The following is a 17,683-nucleotide window of genomic DNA, read 5'->3' as shown; positions in this document are numbered from 1 at the left end:
CTCTTGCAGCTTTACTGCTGCCTATCAGGACTCTGAGACTAATTTTATGGGCACAAGTTGTCAACAGTCTGAGGCCACACCACGAGGATGTTTGTTTGCAATGGGGTTTCTTGGCATGGCACAAAGCCCCTCCAGACTCTGGCAGGAGCACAGACAGCACTGGACCTGCACACCCCCACAGCACCAAGGGTGAAAGCTTCAGAATGACCAGTAGGCAAAGACACAAACGTAATTAATTTGGCATGCTTTGGAAGTGCACTTAAGCCAATCCTCCTTGACCTATGCATTCTCCTCCTCCTTCTACCTTCGTCCTCCCTTTTTCCCCTTCTCTTCCCTGCAATTCACTGTAGTGCCTTCTTTTACTGAACAATTGAATGATACTTATGAGAGACAGAGGCATTCCCTGAAACCTTCCAGGATGTGGTGCAACAAGGAGTCAGCAGAATTACTTTGGCTTCAGTTCAGTTGTTGCAGACTGAAATGAGAATACTCAAAATGTCCATGGGATGGCAGCAAGAGAACATCCATGGAGTTTTCATTTTATTCTGTCTCAGCTGTTGACTCTCCAGATGCTCTTTCACCAGCTGCTCAGACTGACAAAGGGACCTTTCTTTCCAACCTTAACCAACGCCTTCTGAGGCCTGCTAAACCTGCACAGAAAGAGGGAAAATGCAACAGAGATATTAGGTGTGGGTAGTCGGGAGGGAAAAAGAGAGTTTGATGGGTGGAATTGGGTTGTACAGGGCATTTTCTCATCACTGGCAAAAGAGCTCTAATTCCTGACTGGACACAAAAAAATAAATCCACCCTACAAACACGTGATTTCTAGCACTGTATGAAGTGCCCTCAATTCCTGTTTAAGTATGAAGTAACTAAAAATAAGACACATTAATTTATCTTGCAACTTATGGCCTGTGGGCCAAGGGAAACACAAAGAGGTAGACTCTGGCCTTCACTGTGCTGACACTCAAAACACCAGTCTAGGCAGTGGGGTCATATGTGGGGTTGGCTTAGTACAGAATTTACAAACTTCTACTCTGTCATTGGCAGTGCTACAAGAAGATGAAGTTACAAAGAGTGGGATTGTGATTGTGCATGCTCGGTTCCCTATTGGAATGCCCGCCCTAACCCCATCTTGCAGTCACACTGCCCACCTGAAAAACAGTGCTTTCCTCTTTTCTACTCTGTACTCAACCCCTGAAGTTTATTCCCAGGATTTCTCTGAGGTAATTTCCATGACTCTGTGCTTCTCCCCTGTGGGTATCCAAGTGTAGCCCTGGAAGTTCTCCCAAGCTTTGGCTCCCAGCAGACACCTTCCTATGACCCACATCTCAGCCCAAATGGGCTCCTGGTAGTCTGCAAGGCCAGAGGCACATGACCAAGCCACTGTCCAGCTTGCCAAGGCCTGCCATCAGAAAAAAAGACTTTCCAAGTTCTGAGAGAACAGCACCCCCACTGGGCCCATTAACAAAACCAGAACCTGAAAAAAAAGGCCAAGGAGGAAGCAGGCAAATGTCCAGACATAGAGGACTCAGCCCAGCGGGACTTGTAGCATCCTTGAGATCAGTTACTGCCTGTAAACCACATGTGTACAGCTACCCAAGGGAGCGGTGCTGCTGGAAACACTCTGACAGGGGCTGGACCCCTGTTAAGGAGACTTGGGAGCATGAGGTATATCTGGTCTTCAGGGCTAGCTGTAAGGATTCAGGGCCCAGAAGTGGTCTGGCCTTCTGTGAGGGTCAGTCTGTTAGGGTCAGTCTGGCCTGAGCTGCAGCTGCCAGGTGCTGGGGAGCTCTGTGAGATCTTTGCTATTCATTGAACCTGTAAGAGAGGCACAAAGTACTCTCCCCGCAGTGTCACCCAGGGCAGAGTAGCATCGAAGGTTGAGGTGGAAGGAACATTTGCCATCAACTTCTGGAAGGAAGTGGGCTGGAGACTGCGGCAGACTAAGCAGGCAAGGGGAGAAGGAGTAGACATGCTGAGGAAAGCCTTGAGGCCGATGGGAACGCATTAAAGAAGTGACCCAACAGCAACGCTGTGGAGGTATGTGCACGCTGAGGAAAGCCTTGAGGGAGCTAAAAATCTGAGGTCCCACTGAGATTTGAACTCAGATCACTGGATTCAGAGTCCAGAGTGCTTACCATTACACCATGGGACCTGCTATTTTCTTTTTCTGTGGCCAGCCTGGTGCAGCCATGTGGTCCTGGGTGAGCCTGGCACTCTCTCCAGCTCCCTGGCCATCACCAAGTAAAAACTCCCTTCCTCCAGGGCCACCAGGCACCCTCTACTCACAGGACCTTCCAAGAAAGTGGCAGAGCTCTTTGCACAAGCCTGGCATGCCCTCTGTTACAAGACTCAGGCTGCTAAGCCCTTGTCTTCTCCTCATAAGACCTGGTTATTCCATGACTCTTTTTCACATGAAGTTTGCAAATAACAGTGAAGACACTGAGAAGTTAACTCAAAAGATTTATATTAACGTTCACATCTGAACATTTGTTATCACCCAGAATTTCAGTAACCTCATCCATCACTCATAAAGCCTAAAAGGCCCATGGCTCCATGTTCACAAACCACCTTGTGAATGGTGTCATGCTACACCATCAGGACACGCAGTCTTTTTAGGGAACCTTGGGAGAATGTTTTTAGAATCAAATGTGTGTCATCTTGACTCTTCTTGGTGCCCAGTACACCTTCAAAGGAGAAAGGGGTACATGACCCCTGGCTTAAGGTCGTCTGCCTAACAAAATTGAGGATCAGGGATTAGGAGTGGGAGGCGCCAGTCACAATGGCATCTGGGAACTAAAATTATTTTTATACTCTGGTATAAGAAACTTTTTGTGTCTCCCACTATGCTCTTTTCCAATAAAGACGGGGTGAATAAATGAAGACAACAGACGGAGACAGCTTGTCCTGGGTCTTCACCGCCAGCTTTTCCAGAGCCCTGGTTTTAAGACAAGCACATGCCTGGGGATTGTGGCTTTGCCCTGAAGATGTGATTGTTGCCAGGTCTGTATTTTGCTCCTGAGTGCAGTGTGTGGTATGGTCACTATGTGGGGGGAAGGAAAGGCTTAGTGCTGCTGAGCTCCTCCAGAGCCCTGCAACGCTCAGGTCTCCTGGGGTGCTGCACAAACCTTGATGGTGTTATGCCTTCCTACAGATGTAACAGGGATGAGAGAGGGGTAGGTTTTGCCCTTTCATCAGCCCAGTGATGCACCCAATGACAGGTTGAGGTGCCTCATACTGAAAAAAGGTCGTAGGTAGGCGCTGGGTAGAGACTTGAACTCTTGTGGGTTACTCTGAGCAGTATTTATTGTAGAAGATTCACAGGAACAGCAGCGTTGGGTCACCTCCTCAGAGACTGACAATCATACAGCAGTATAACTAGTCATTATATAGGGTTCTAACAGGTATTATGCAACTAAGCAAAATTTATCACTGTCTATCACTGTCGATATCTATCACTGTCAATATCCTCAGGTTCCTTCCGTTCCAGTGGTCTGCGGGTTCCACTTCTTCTTTCTTGGCAAGTACCGAACAACAGGTCATCGGGTCGCAGGGCTAGCTTCTTTTGAAGTTCCACCTGTCTCATTTGTTATCCATAGTTCACCAGTCTAGGATAGAAATCAGCAACCCTAAGAATAGCATTTATCAATGTCTTAACTAAGGGTACAAAGCAAGCATAAGGTAACCATGCTCGTGGTTCTGGGTAAGGACTATACAGGGGACAAGCTGAGACTTTCAGCCTTAGCAGCACAGCTTATAACACTGATATAGGCCTAAAATCCTAATTTCCTATTTTCCTACAACACATACTGACACATGATCCATGCTGATGCAACTGTGTATAAACGACACAGCTCACACTGCATCTTCGCAGACTCCGTGTAGGAACTCTTATGAACGTAGGACCATGTCCAAATCATTGCTCATTAAATCTCTATATTTAAGTGCAAATGTATATTTGATTTACCACAAGGGGTGCAACAAAAATTCCCCAGCAACAGACATTGCCTCACCACCTCCACACTGACTCCTTAAAACCATTTTCCAAGTATTCTTGCTCCGGAGTTAAAAGGGAACTACATTTACTTTCAGCTCATGAAGAAAATGATCATTTTTGCACACTGTTGGGCTTTCTTGTTCCTGCTTAAGCATTGGGCATCCCTTCCTAGTGTGGGCAAAAAGCTTTAAACATACCTATTCTCCCAAAAAAACCTCTCTCCTGTCTCCCGCCACATCACCCACTTATTTTTTCTTTGCCCCTCCTCAGTTGTCAGTCAGGCTCCGCCTTGTTTTTTCTATATCTCTCTCTCACTCTTACAAGCCATTACCTCTACACACCAATACCTGCATGGCAGTCAGAGTCTTTGTTCAAGGGTTGACAACACTCCATGTCCCCCAGAAGATGGTGGTGTTGTGTGGCGGTAACCATCTTCCCTGCAGGAATATCCCAACCTAAGTGATCAAAGGAGGCTTGAAGACCTCCTCAGATAAATTAGAGAAGGAAAGTGGAGTTTAAAAGCCCACCCCCACAACTGTGTGTTTGCACTGAAAAAAACACTGGGGAGTTGACTTGATGTATCCTTTAAAGCTGAACTTCACCATGACTGGTGGTTATGCTTGCCGCCAAGAAGGCAATGTGACAATCCATATCAGAAAAAAAAAAAAAAAAAAAAAAAAAAAAAAAATCTACTTGAGTACTAGCCTTAGACCTCAGAAGTAAGTTGCCTTATGAAGCTGGGACACAGATTAATTACTTTGTGTCCAGCAGTATGAAATAGGAGCACAACATTTGGGATGAAAGGAGCAAGTAATTAACCACAAGTGAGGGCTCATCAAGCGACAGCTACTATAAGTTTAGATGCTTCATGAGCAAGGAATGTTTGATTCCCCATGGGGCTCTGGGACACAGCATAAAAGCCTGTGCTGCTCCAGGCTCTGCATCCTTCTCTCTTGCCTCCCTTTCTTCCAGGAACGAGGTAAGCCTCTGTGCACTCCATCTCTCCCTGTGGGCTGGACTGCTGTCATGGTGGCTACTCAGGTGGATCCTTGGGCTGCCTCAGCTTGAGCCTGCAACAGAGCTGTTGAAGGGCTGTCACCTCTTTCCCTTTTTATGGGGCTGGTCGGGGAGAGTTGGGAAGAGGGAGATTCTTTCAAGCACAAGGGGATGAATGGAGCTCAACTGCAGGGAAGTCTACTCAGCAGAATTTCAGCTTTGCTCAGATGGCTCTCCACAGGGGCTTTAAATCCACTGAGCTGGGTCCTGTCCCAAAAGTGGTTCACCCATTCTGTGGACCATGCAACTCATAGAGGACAGTTAGGGCCATTGCAGCTCTATAAACACTGTGTTTTTAAGACCTCTGATTTCTGAGACTCTTGTTGCACGCAGCCTATTTGTGCTGAAATAGTTGCATCAACCTTCATCTGGGCTATTGTACAGAAAAATGCATGAGGAGGTCCTCTGGAATTGGCAAGCAGTTAGGTACTTCTTTGGTCTTGGGCGTTCAAATCTAGCCCTAAGCTGAGATGTACGTCAGCAAGATCAATTTCAGGTCCATGTTCTGTCTCTGCTCTGTGTTTCAGCTTTGCCTCCCTCACCAAGAGATGTCTTGCTTCAGACCCTGTATCCCACCACCTTGTGGTTCCTCTGGCCCAACCCCACTTGCAGGCAGCTGCAGTGAGCCCTGTGTCGCCCGCTGTGGTGACTCGACGGTGGCCATCGAGGCCTCTCCAGTGGTGGTGACCCTGCCGGGCCCCATCCTCACTTCTTTCCCTCAGAACACAGTTGTGGGATCCTCTCTGTCAGCTGCCGTTGGGAGCTCCCTCAGCACTGGGGGGGTTCCCATCTCTTCTGGGGGCTCCCTTGGTCTGGGGGGGTCAGGGCTGTGCCTGCCTCCACCCCGCTGCCGACTGAACTGCTGAACCTGGTGCATCGTCCCTTCTGGAGCAGGAAGAATGATGGGGACTGCACAGCAGGAGTGTGGCCAGGCCTTGCAGATGGGCTGGGTGTCCTCATGCCAGCTGGCAGGAGGGACCTGTGCCCACAGCTCCTGGCTGCACGTCAGGCCTCGCTGTGCCTCCTCTGGCTCTGCTTTGCTCTGAGCTCCTTGAGAAAGGGCTCGTTCTCTTCTGCTTTGCTGAACCTTCTGGTGCTGGGGGAGGGTGCTGGAGTTAGGGACTGCTCTTGCTGGGCTGGGATTGCCAGCAGGTGGAGCAGAATGGGGAAAGGCAAGTGCTTTGTGTGGAGCTTGTTCTTGGGAAATGGGCTGTTCTCTGTGTTGCCCTGAACCCTGCAGATGTGTTTCTTGGTCTCTGTTCTGTGCCACCGCATTTGTTCCTTCTCATTAAAGACTAGTGCAGCATAGCTGGAGACCCGTGGTGTTTCTTCTCCTTGTCCTTCACATAGCCATCTGCTCTGACAGGAAGAATACTGGCTTCTCTCTTCATCTTACCTCTTTTGCGGCAAGAGATCCTTTAACCAGAGTCCCCAGAAAACCCTCAGACATTGAGCTTCAGTCCGTAACCTGGTGATCACTGCTCTGTGGGACTAGCTCCCAAATTGTTCATTGTGGATTAATAGTTACATACAGATTGACATTAACATACAGATATTTGACTTAACTTTTACATCCTCTCAATCAATGTTCACAAACTTTGTATGAAAACTAGTCATGGTAATTCTCTGTTTCATTGGTGTTTTGGAATATACTGAGGGGATGACTATGGAGTGTAAAAGAGAAAAGAATTGTTTTTCAGATCCAGACAGGAGCAGTGTGACTGCAAGTCACCTTACTGTAGCACTGGAGGTGCCAGAGTTGGCATCTGTAAATACTGTGCTAACACAAACCCACATACACTGACAGCACTAGAAAAGACAACCTGCAACCTGCACAGCAAGTGTCATACTCTTTGTTCAAGAGCTGATAGCTCCCTATGTCCCTGAGAGGCTGGAGGTGAGGCCTGGAAGTCACTATCTTCCCTGCAGAAATGTCCACGCTCTGGTGATCAAAGGAGGCTTAGAGTCCCCCTCAGATAACTCAGAGAAGCAAAGCAGTGTCTAAAAGCCCACCCCCACAACTACCACCATCCCTGGTTGTCTCTGCGCAGTTGCCTTCCCCTCTTCCCTGGAAGCAGACCAAACACCATCTGGGGAGTGAAACTATCCTTCCATGGCAGGATATGCCAGGAGCCTGTGTGAGGAGAAGGTGCTGGGATGTGCAGCCTTGGCCCCTGTGGTGACAGCTGTCGGGGCCTCTGGAAGCCTGCCACCTGTCCTGCTCAGGGGAGGTCCCAAATGCTGGCCTAGAAGTGAAGTCTGGCCCTGAAACTCCAAGGAGCAGGGTGTCATTGCACGGGGCATGCGAGGAGCAGGGCAGAGAGGGCTGGAGCAGGTAGTTGTGGCCGAGTGGTGAAGGCGATGGACTAGAAATCCATTGGGGTTTCCCCGCGCAGGTTCGAATCCTGCCAACTACGAGCTGCAGTTCCCTTTTGGGCTGCCGGCAACTGACCATTCTGCAGCTGTGGGACTCAGCTACACACTGCACCTGCTGCCCAGGGAGACAGTCATACCCCCTTGACTACAGCACCTGTCCTCCTTCTCCACAGACCCTCCCGGATGAAGGGGAAATCCTGCTCCCATTGCCAAGCTAGGCAAGCTGGGGGAATGGAAAGGGCCAGTGCTGAGTATGAGTTATGAAACAGGTCCTTCTGTGCACACATGGCCCTTGTTCATAGTGATGACAGCCTGCCTGAGTGGTGCAGCATCTTAAGAAAAAAGTAAACCCTAAGGGCCTGATGTGGAGAAAGCCCAGAAAAAAAAAAAAAAGAAGGTGGTAAAATCGCATTTTTAGTCCATGGTTTGTGCCCCACAGCCAAGCCACTGGGAGTGGGGGATGCGAATGGTAAGGTGCTAAGTGCAACACGTCTTGCTTACAAGAACAAATGCTGTGTGAAACCATGAAGTATTATCCTAAGACTTGATATGACCTCAAGATCCAACCTAAACTGGCTCTTGCCTGCTGAGAACATGAAATACTGATGATAAAAGACTAGGAGATTTGCCTTAAAAAGCTAGGCTGATAATTATGGCCTTAGTACATAATCAGATCTCCCTGACTGGTTATGCATGCTCACATCTGCACACCCAGCCCTCTCTCCCATGTCTTTGCTTTCTCTTCTCTGCCTGGCTCTGCATACTCTGGCATGTGGATGAGACAGAGAACCAGCAGACACATGCACAAACATGCAAGCATAAGCACGGCCACCTCAATCCTCATCTTCACCAGCAGGTTCTACCAGCTCAGCCTGCACAGAACATTTCTGGGACACCTGCCAACATATAAGACTAGACACCATGCAGTACTGCTGGATTGAACCTGTGTTGGGGGAACTAGGAGCCACCTCTACCACAAGAGATTTTGGTTAAGTCAGGCACAGAGAGGAGGGGTTGCTCTGACTGGCCTGCAGGGCTGAATAGTCAAAGGGGCAGCCCTCCAGTGTCACAGAGCAGAAAGGGCAGGGCTGCACCAGGAGGAAGGGCAAGCCAGGAGGGCTGCACAGCATGGGCTGGGCAAGGCCCTTGTACCTGAGCACAGTCACAGAGACCCTGGGAGCTGGTTTCCCAAGCAGATTGCAGCACTCACGAGCTCTCTGCAGAGCACCTCCTCTCCATCCTGCAGAGCAACGGGGCTGCCCCTCACTTCTAGGTTTCCTGCGGAGCCAGGTTGGGTGGTAAAAAGCAAGTCTCAAAGAGGGGTTATAGGAAGGATATGTGGGGAGAAGGACAAAGCAAGGCCCTTGCGCTTGCCAGCCCGAGTGCGGGGACACTGAGGTTTCCAGGGAGAGCTCGATGCAGCCTGGTGATGGGTGCAGGGAAGAGGAGGGCAGGAGGCCTGAGCAGCAGCGCTGGTGCTGGCAGGTCCAGGCAGCATCAGGCAGAGCTGGGGAGATCCCGGCAGAGCTGCTGCGGGGAGCGGAGTGGTGCAGCAGGAGTGTGCTGGGCTCATAACCCAGAGGTTGATGGATCGAAACCATCCTCTGCTACTTGCTTTTGGCCTCGCTCCAGCCCCACCAGACACTGCCTCTCCCTTGCAGCGTTCACCAGGTGCTCCCTGCACTGCTGCCCTCCTGCCCTCTGGACACCCAGGGCTGCCCAGGGCTGTCCCACAGCCTGAGCCCCCTCTCTCTGCCACTGACACCTTCTCCTTTGCTTTCTCAGCTGACATCTCTCCCAAAGTACCCATCAGGAAGGCTGAAGGGGGGTAAACATATTCCAAAAAGGGCAGAAAAAGCCAGGCTGAGAGAGGAGGAAGGAACAAAACGAGTGGGAAAGAGCAGAGGGAAGATGCGTACAGCTCAGGCAGTTAAAGGAGTCTAGTGAGAAGAAGTGAAGGTAAGCCTGGGCCAGGGGAAAGGGAGGTGTTTTATGCTTGGGTCTTTGTTTCTCATGATGTGAATCTTTTTTATTTGGCAAAAACTTAATTCTCCCCAAGCAAAGACTGACTTTCCAACAACAGTTTTTGCTAAGTCTTGTCCTTGGGTTTACCTTGACCCATGAGATTTCTCACCCTGTTTTCAGTGCCCTGCACCTCGCCAGGTGTGGGGAAAGGAGTGAGCAGTGGGGTGGGTGTTTGGCTGTTGTTAAACCACCACAGGTACATGCATGCAAACACACATACACTTGCATAGTACACGCACAGCTGGCACGGATGTGAGTGGAGAAGGGGAACGTCACGGTGCCTTCTTTGTCCTGGTCCAAAACAACCCAGCTTCCCTCTGCAGGTTCAGGCAGCTGATCCACTCCCCTTGGCCTTTCCCACAGTTTTCCCCCATGGCCAGGCCTCTGGGCACTTCCAGGCCTGTGGGAGCTGCTTTGGACCATTCAGGGATTCCCAGGGAGTGCTGGAGAACAGGAGCAGGTGCTCAGAGAACTTGGAGATTCTCCACAGATGGGTACCACACTCAGGTTTCTATGAGGCTCAGACACCCAGTAGCCTGCGCTCCACTGAACTTGCACCAGTTTATTTTGTCACCTTCCCTTGGGGCTCCATAGTCCTTCTTCCCTTTTTTGGAGATGGCAGCAACTTTTCCCTCTCCATAGTCATGACAGAGCTCCCCTGCCCTCTTCTCCTGAAGCTGGAGAGCCTCTGAGATGCATCCTTCTCACTTTCAGGCAAATTGGTACATTCTTTAGGTGCCAATTAGGATGGGGCTTTGACCAGCAGGGCTTCAGAACAGAAGGTTTCTATGAACTGGCAGTTCCTCACTGGGAAATGCAGCCAGCACCAGTGTGGAGAGGGCCAGGTGGGATTAGAGGCCCACCAGTAAGAGGCCAGCAGGGACATCGCGGGTTCTAGGGCATTTCTCTCCAATGATAAGAGGAACAAAAACTGTTTAGAAAGCCCTCGGAGTAATGTAGCAAGACGAAGCCTGATGTAGCAAGACTAGGCATAATGTAGCAGAAACCTAACAGAGAAACTATAGCTCTACAGAGGCCGGACATGGGGCAAAGCAGGTTGTCTTTGGCTTGCAAGCAGATGAAGTGGAATGTTCCACTGAATGAAGAAAGAGCTACGTGACTTCTGCTGAGTAGCAGCATAAAATGACAATATGTTTGTTCCAGGAATCAGATCAAGAAGCCAACACTGGGGGGGCATCAGCTGTGAAGACAGCCGGAACCACTAGAGACTGTTGATGAAGACTCTCAAATACCGAAGATGGACTTCTGGCAAAGGGTGGGGTTATATAAATACTTTATGTTTTATCCCTTAACTAAGTGGTACAAACAAATGAATATGCGATAGGAGTGAGTAATAAATACCAAGATGTGTGAACCTTGTGCACGCTTGATTAGAGGAGCAATCATCTGTGTCTAGCAAGCTGTAATAAAAGTGCCAGCTTTTTAACACTTTCAAAAGAGTGTTAAATATCCTTTTTGCCAACTTTTCTGTATCACCAGCACTGCTGGCCAGAGAGATATATCATCACGCAACCCCACCACAGGCTGCACAAGCACTGGTGGTGCTTTTCAGAAGGACCACAGTCAGGATATTTATTAGGAAGAGGGAACGCATACGGTGCTATCATAGCATGCCGGAGCAAGTCATGATTGAGGGAGATGCTGAAGGAACTGGGTTTGTTGAACCTGGAGAAGCAAAGGTAAGAGGGCTTCCTCTGTGTGAAGGTGGCTCTCTGGCTGGCCAAGGCCTACTGGCAGCCAGAAAGCATCGAATCACACATTGCTGTCCAAGAATGCACTCTGAGAGGTGCAATGTTGAAGAGGTTAAGTTGGAAACTTCATAACCAGGTCCAATCAGGAGAAAGCAAGATTCTCATGGGTTACCAGCCAGATTCAGCAAAGAGCTCTGGCACTCCCTTGAAAAGCCCTGTGAGTGGTGGCCCTAGAGGAAGGGAGTTTGTACTTGGTGATGGCAGGGGGGCTGGAGAGAGTGCCAGGCTCACCCAGGACCGTATGGCTGCACCAGGCTGGCCACAGGAGAAAGAAAATAGCAGGTCCCATGGTGTAATGGTGAGCACTCTGGACTCTGAATCCAGTGATCTGAGTTCAAATCTCAGTGGGACCTCAAGTTTTAGCTCTCTCAGAGCTTTCCTCAGCATGCACACACCTCCACAGCCTTGCTGTTGGGTCACTTCTTTAATGCATTCCCAACAGCCCTCCTCTCCTGCGCTCCCAGCCCTGGCACTGACATCAGTGCCCCTTCTCCTGCCCTGTGCCAAACAAACCTCTGCAGGTTTCCCGAGCTCTGGCCCTGCCCCGTCTCAGCTCCCTTCTTCCTGATGGCTGCTTCTGGATGGGGGATCCAGCAGCGGCTCAGCAAATCACACAAGAGCTGAGGTGCAGATCATGCAGGCCAAGCCTGGCTCAAAACAGGGTCAAGAAGAGGAGGCTGTTGAGGGCCTTGTCTGGTTGGCTGTTGGACATTTTCTAAGATGGAGAATCTACAGCCTTGCTGGGAACCTTTTCCCCATCTTGACCACCACTGTTTCTGGCATGAAGTTTATTTCCTCTCCTGTCCGTTGCTTCTTGTGAAATCATTTTTTTCTGAGTCTTTCCTGCCTTTCTCTTGCCTACTTGATTATTTTTGGTGTTCTGATGTTATGTCAGGGAATTCCGCCCACCCTGGCACTGTTTCTGCATGGGGACACAGTCATTGTCATGGGAAAGAGCAGGTTCTCCCTCTTTCTTGCAGAGCGGTTGAACAACCGACAGGGGAGGAGGACAAACCACCATGAGTCTCCAGCTATGCTGCACAAAGTCTTTAATGAGAAGGAGCAGATGCAGTGGCACAGAACAGAGACCAAGAAACACATCTGCAGGGTTCAGGGCAATCCAGAGAACAGCCCATTTCCCAAGGACAAGGTCGAAACACAAAGCACTTGCCTTTCCCCATTCTGCTCCACCTGCTGGCAATCCCAGCCCAGCAAGAGCAGTCCCTAACTCCAGCACCCTCCCCCAGCACCAGGAGGTTCAGCAAAGCAGAAGAGAACGAGCCCTTTCTCAAGGAGCTCAGAGCAAAGCAGAGCCAGAGGAGGCACAGCGAGGCCTGACGTGCAGCCAGGAGCCGTGGGCACAGGTCCCTCCTGCCAGCTGGCATGAGGACACCCAGCCCATCTGCAAGGCCTGGCCACACTCCTGCTGTGCAGTCCCCATCATTCTTCCTGCTCCAGAAGGGACGATGCACCAGGTTCAGCAGTTCAGTCGGCAGCGGGGTGGAGGCAGGCACAGCCCTGACCCCCCCAGACCAAGGGAGCCCCCAGAAGAGATGGGAACCCCCCCAGTGCTGAGGGAGCTCCCAACAGCAGCTGACAGAGAGGATCCCACAACTGTGTTCTGAGGGAAAGAAGTGAGGATGGGGCCCGGCAGGGTCACCACCACTGGGGCGGCCTCGATGGCCACCGTCGAGTCACCACAGCGGGCGACACAGGGCTCACTGCAGCTGCTTGCAAGTGGGGTTGGGCCAGAGGAACCACAAGGTGGTGGGATACAGGGTCTGAAGCAAGACATCTCTCGGTGAGGGAGGCAAAGCTGAAACACAAAGCAGAGACAGAACACGGACCTTAACATCATTCAGCCTTATTTCTTGAGTTGTCTCTGCAGATACACTTTACTCATCTCCATTTCTAACTTCATGTCCAAGAAGAGCCTGCAACTGGTCTTGCTAAAAGACTCAACAAGTGTGAGATCTCGGCTTAGGGCTATATGTTAAGGACTAGGATCTCCCATGGCCCTCACTGTGCCCTTCAAGTTTTACTGTACAGGAATGTGGAACCAGTTTTGGTACAAGACCCAGCACAGTGGGTTTAAAACACCTGGGGAAAAATTGATCATGCCCCATCTCCAGAACAACCATTGCTTCATTGAAGTGGTGCTGGATGCCCAGGACCATTTTGTTAGACACCATTCTGCTGAGCAGACCTCCCTGAAGCTGAGCCCCATTCATCCCCTTGTGCTTGAAAGAATCCCCCTCTTTCCAGCTCACCCCAAACAGCCCCATCTAAATGGAAAGAGGTGACAGCCCTTCAACAGTTCTATTGAAGGGACAAGCTGAGGCAGCCCAAGGATCCACCTGAGTAGTCACCATGACAGCAGTTCATCCCACAGGGAGAGATGGAGTGCACGGAGGCTTACCTCGTTCCTGGAGGAAAGGGAGGCAAGAGAGGAGGATGCAGAGCCTGGAGCAGCACAGGCTTTTATGCTGTGTCCCAGAGCCCCGTGGGGCCACAAACATTCCTTGCTCATGATGCATCTAAACACATAGTAGTTGCTGCTTGCTGACGTCTCACTAGTGATTAAGTCTTTGCCCCATTTCATGTGAAATATTTTGCTCCCACTTCATAACAACTAGAATCATAGAATTAATCATACAATGGTTTTCGTTTTAAAGGGACCTTAAAGATTATCTTGTTCCAACTCCTCTGCCATGGATAGTTGTAATCTTCCACAGGATCAGGTTCCTCAAAGCCCTATCCAACCTGGCATTGTATGTTTTGAGGGAAGGGGCACTCACAACTTCTCTGGATGACCTTTTCCAGTGTCTCATCACCATCACAGGTCATGTTTCTTTTTAAATATCTAACAGGAATCTACACATTTTTAGTTTAAAATGATTAGCCCTGCACTCCTGATACCCCTCCCCTCCCCTCTCCTCTCTTCACCTCCCCTCTCTTCCCCTCTCCTCTCCTCTCCTCTCCTCTCCTCTCCTCTCCTCTCCTCTCCTCTCCTCTCCTCTCCTCTCCTCTCCTCTCCTCTCCTCTCCTCTCCTCTCCTCTCCTCTCCTCTCCTCTCCTCTCCTCTCCTCTCCACTCCTCTCCTCTCCTCTCCTCTCCTCTCCTCTCCTCTCCTCTCCTCTCCTCTCCTCTCCTCTCTCTCTCTCCTCTCCTCTCCTCTCCTCTCCTCTCCTCTCCTCTCCTCTCCTCTCCTCTCCTCTCCTCTCCTCTCCTCTCCTCTCCTCTCCTCTCCTCTCCTCTCCTCTCCTCTCCTTCCCCTCTTGAGGGACACCACCCATCAATAGCCACCTCCCAGATATGGAGACATTGACCGTAATTCTTTGAGCATAAGCATCCAGCCAGTTCCTTATCCACTGAGTGTTCCACCCATGAAACCCATGTCTCTCCATTTAAGACACAAGGATTATTTTGTGGGATAGTATTAAATGCTTCGCACAAGTAGATGATGTCAGTCAGTGTTCTGTTGTCCACCAATGCTGTAAACCTGTTGTAGAAGCCCACTGAGTTTGTCAGGCATGAAATGCCTTGAGGAAGCCATGTTGGCTGTCTCCAATGACCTCTCTTGTTTTCCATGTGCCTTAGCCTAGTTTCCAGGAGGATCCACGCCATGGTCTTGCTGGGCGCAGAAATGAGACTGACTGGCCTGCAGTTCCCCATATCAGCCTCTTTCCCCTTTAAAAATGGGGGTTATGTTTCCCCTTTTCCAGTCACTGGAAATTTCACCAATCTGCCAGAGTTTTCAAATGTGATGGACAGTGGCTTAGCAACTTCATTGGCCAGTTCCTTCAGGGCACTTGGATGCATTTCATCAATTCCCATTGACCTGTGCACATTCAGGTTCTTTAGATGGTCTTGAACCTGATCTTCTCCTATTGTGATCGGTACTCCACTCTCCAAGGCCTTGCCTTTAGATTCTTTGAATTACGCACCATGGTTAAAGCACTTGCTGGTGAAGACTGTGACAAAAAAGTTTTGTCCATGCCAGTTTTAGCCAGATGTCCTCTTTCACTCATGAGGGGAGTACAGCTTCTTTCATCTTCCTTTGTTATCCTACATACCTGAGCAAACCCTTTTTGTAATTTTTCACGTCCCTCACCAAGTTCAGCTCTAGCTGTGCTTTGGCTTTCTTGATCCCCTCTTTTCACTCCCAGGCGATTTCTCTGTAATCTCCCCAGGATGTGTATCCCTAACTCTACTGCCTGTGCTTTTTGGTTTTGTGTTTTAGTTTGACTAAAAAGTCTTGACTCCTGTGTTCCCTGCATGACATCTTGCATGCTGAGATTGAGCATTCTACCAGTCTAAGAAAAATGTCTTTGAATATTTCTCAGCTCATTTACTCCTGTAACTCTGAGGGCAGTTTCCCAAGGGATCCAACTCACTAGGGCTCTAAACAGCCAAATGTTTTCCTTCCTGAGGCTTAGGGCCCTGATTCTACTTTTTACCCTTTCACTACCACTCCACATGGAGAATTCTTCCAGGGCATGATTTCTGCAGCCCAAACTACCTCCAGTCTTGAGCTTTTGTCAGCAGATATCTGGGTGGTTAAAGTCCCCTATCAGGATCGGATTCTGGTGAGTATGATGCTTCCTAAGATCAAAATGACTCATCTGTGTCCCAAATTCATAAGGCAAATTAACTTGGGGGTCTCAGTCTTGCGTGCAGCAAGGTTTGAAGTGGGTTTGTGTCATATGGATTGCCTTTGTCACATTGCCCTCTTCATGGTGAATGTAAACATCAGTCACGGTCAAATGCATCTATGAAGGACACCTCAAGTTAGCTCTCAGGTGTTTTCAGTGCAGGTACTCAAGATAATCCTAAGAAACATTTCTCCAATGGGTCATCATCTACACAGAGGAGACAGTGGTCAAGTTCAGGCAGATGTTTAGTTCAAGACTGCACAATCTTTTATGGGAGAATAGACACACTTCTCTGGGGATTTGGCCAAGCTCAGTGACAAAGAAAGATCGTTGTGGGCTGGAGGGAAGCCCCCTGTGGGCAGGAGTGAGGGCCACAAAGACCTTAAATACACTTATCAGGCTCTTCCACAGCCTGTTATTTTTGCCCCTGAGCTCACGGAACAAAGGCAGATTCATAAACACAATGCACAGACCAGAGGGTTAGGCAGGTTTCTTTTGAGTGATCTCTATGGGATCTCCATGGCCTTGTCCCTTGATGACTTAACCAGGCCCTCATGCTTCTCCCAAACAGGGGAGTGGGCTCAGCTTGAGAAGTGGAGAACCTGTTGGAAAAAAACAAAGCATCACATAGGAAGAAGGGTCATTAAAGAGATGCCTGTGTCCTTTCCTGAAAGAGACCCACACTGAAATTGATCCTTTTGCTTAGCAAAGACATTCCAGAGACCAGAGGCCTGCATGACCTGATTTTGAAGAGAGGCACAGGGCAGGGACCCGAACGCTCATGACTCTTTTTCCTGGGTCAGGGACGGGGTGGCCCATTCCATGCATTTCAGACTACAAAGGGACATGAGATCAGTCTTCCAGAGTACCTGGGAATCATCATGATGTGGTAGAGTTGGGAAAAACCCTGAGCTCCAGGCAAACATGAGTCATTTTGCTGTGTACTTCAGTGGACATGGTGCCCCAGTCTCAGGTGTACCAGGGATATCAGAGTCCATAACCTCATTCCTCCCAATGTTCCACTTTCTTTAAGGGTATTCCCACACATTTTAACACCATTCCAGAAACATCCCACCAGCACAGAACTGACCTTAATACTAAAATGCAAACCACATGCATGGTGCTGGCCTAGCAGGCAATGAAGTACAAGGGAGGTCACAAGCACATAGCCCAAAATGTGTATGCATATCTGCTTGCAGATATGACCTCTGCAGTGCCAAGGGAAGGGCAACATTCCTTCCCCTCATCTTTAATCAAGGAGCTTGTGTTGGAAAGGAGCTTTCAAGTTGACGCACTCTAACCGTGTTTCCACCAAACGAGTGTACTTTCAGCTGAGCTGGGGCTTCAAGCCTGGTCCCAGTCAAGAAGTCTCACTGCTGAGCCTACCATGTCCACAAGTGGTCCACCAGGAGATGACAGTGAGTGTGCCAGCATAGGTTATGGGATGAGGTCTGGAGGTGGATGGGAAACAAATACCAGGGTTAGGAGTGAAGGCTCCCTGTGGGATTTGCAGTGAAAGCTGTGATGGACAGACTTTCTCTCCTTCTCCCAGCCCTTTCACCTGGAAGGATTTTATGGCAACTGGCATGAAAGTGAAATGCAGAGCAGGTGACATTCCATGCACACATCCAGCTCAGGTTCTGGGGCAGTTCTCTCCAACACCCCTGCCAGGAGAGAGAAACCCCCTGACATCTCACTTCAGACTGTATGAGCCCTGGTGGCATTTTTCAGATGGACCATGGTCAGGAAGTGTGAATCACAGAAGAGATCTTCATGTGCACACAGAAAGAGGAAGAGGG

At 49.6% G+C, this 17,683-nt stretch overlaps 2 long non-coding RNA genes and 3 other non-coding genes across 5 annotated transcripts; 3 read left to right on the top strand and 2 right to left on the bottom strand.

Moving 5' to 3' along the window:
* Window positions 1-2,086: 2,086 nt before the first annotated feature.
* Window positions 2,087-2,158, bottom strand: TRNAQ-CUG (transfer RNA glutamine (anticodon CUG)). The gene has a single exon. It is a non-coding gene; the product is annotated as a tRNA-Gln (tRNA).
* A 2,576-nt stretch (window positions 2,159-4,734) lies between these two features.
* Window positions 4,735-6,364, top strand: LOC135580530 (uncharacterized). The gene is made up of 2 exons (XR_010475304.1): window positions 4,735-4,979; window positions 5,584-6,364. It is a non-coding gene; the product is annotated as an uncharacterized LOC135580530 (long non-coding RNA).
* Window positions 6,365-7,391: 1,027 nt separating this feature from the next.
* TRNAS-AGA (transfer RNA serine (anticodon AGA)) lies at window positions 7,392-7,473 on the top strand. The gene has a single exon. It is a non-coding gene; the product is annotated as a tRNA-Ser (tRNA).
* A 4,037-nt stretch (window positions 7,474-11,510) lies between these two features.
* TRNAQ-CUG (transfer RNA glutamine (anticodon CUG)) lies at window positions 11,511-11,582 on the top strand. The gene has a single exon. It is a non-coding gene; the product is annotated as a tRNA-Gln (tRNA).
* A 679-nt stretch (window positions 11,583-12,261) lies between these two features.
* On the bottom strand, window positions 12,262-14,136 carry LOC135580617 (uncharacterized). Its single transcript, XR_010475535.1, has 2 exons — window positions 13,649-14,136; window positions 12,262-13,045 (listed from the first exon to the last, which is right to left on the bottom strand). It is a non-coding gene; the product is annotated as an uncharacterized LOC135580617 (long non-coding RNA).
* Between the last annotated feature and the right edge of the window lie 3,547 nt (window positions 14,137-17,683).

Source organism: Columba livia, chromosome 11 (assembly GCF_036013475.1).
Source record: "Columba livia isolate bColLiv1 breed racing homer chromosome 11, bColLiv1.pat.W.v2, whole genome shotgun sequence".
Classification (NCBI taxonomy): Eukaryota; Metazoa; Chordata; class Aves; order Columbiformes; family Columbidae; genus Columba; species Columba livia.
This window is presented reverse-complemented; position numbering and strand designations above follow the sequence as displayed.